Genomic DNA, 330 nt, shown 5'->3' with positions numbered 1-330 from the left:
CCAATCCAACCACCAACCAAACGAAAACGACCGAACACTACAAAACACAAGCGACCTCAAGAACACAGAAAACCACCGAAAAAGACACCGAAGAAATCGCGACATGCAAGGAGTATATGTATAGCAAGAAAAACACATCAACATCGTTATTTAATAAACATGCAGCGCCATCTGTTGTGTAGTAGCGGAAAGGGCGCCAACATGTACTGTTATCGTGGTGATTGTAATATGGACCTTGTATTATTGAGCTATAAACAAGCCGTCACAAATTAACGCGACATTGACAGACCGGTCGAGGACAAACCTAACGACCCTATAAAATGTCAATTA

This window comes from Papilio xuthus, unplaced genomic scaffold (genome assembly GCF_000836235.2).
Source record: "Papilio xuthus unplaced genomic scaffold, Pxut_1.1 DF829880.1, whole genome shotgun sequence".
NCBI classification, from domain to species: domain Eukaryota; kingdom Metazoa; phylum Arthropoda; class Insecta; order Lepidoptera; family Papilionidae; genus Papilio; species Papilio xuthus.
The sequence above is the reverse complement of the archived record's forward strand: the minus strand, read 5'-3'. Positions refer to the sequence as shown.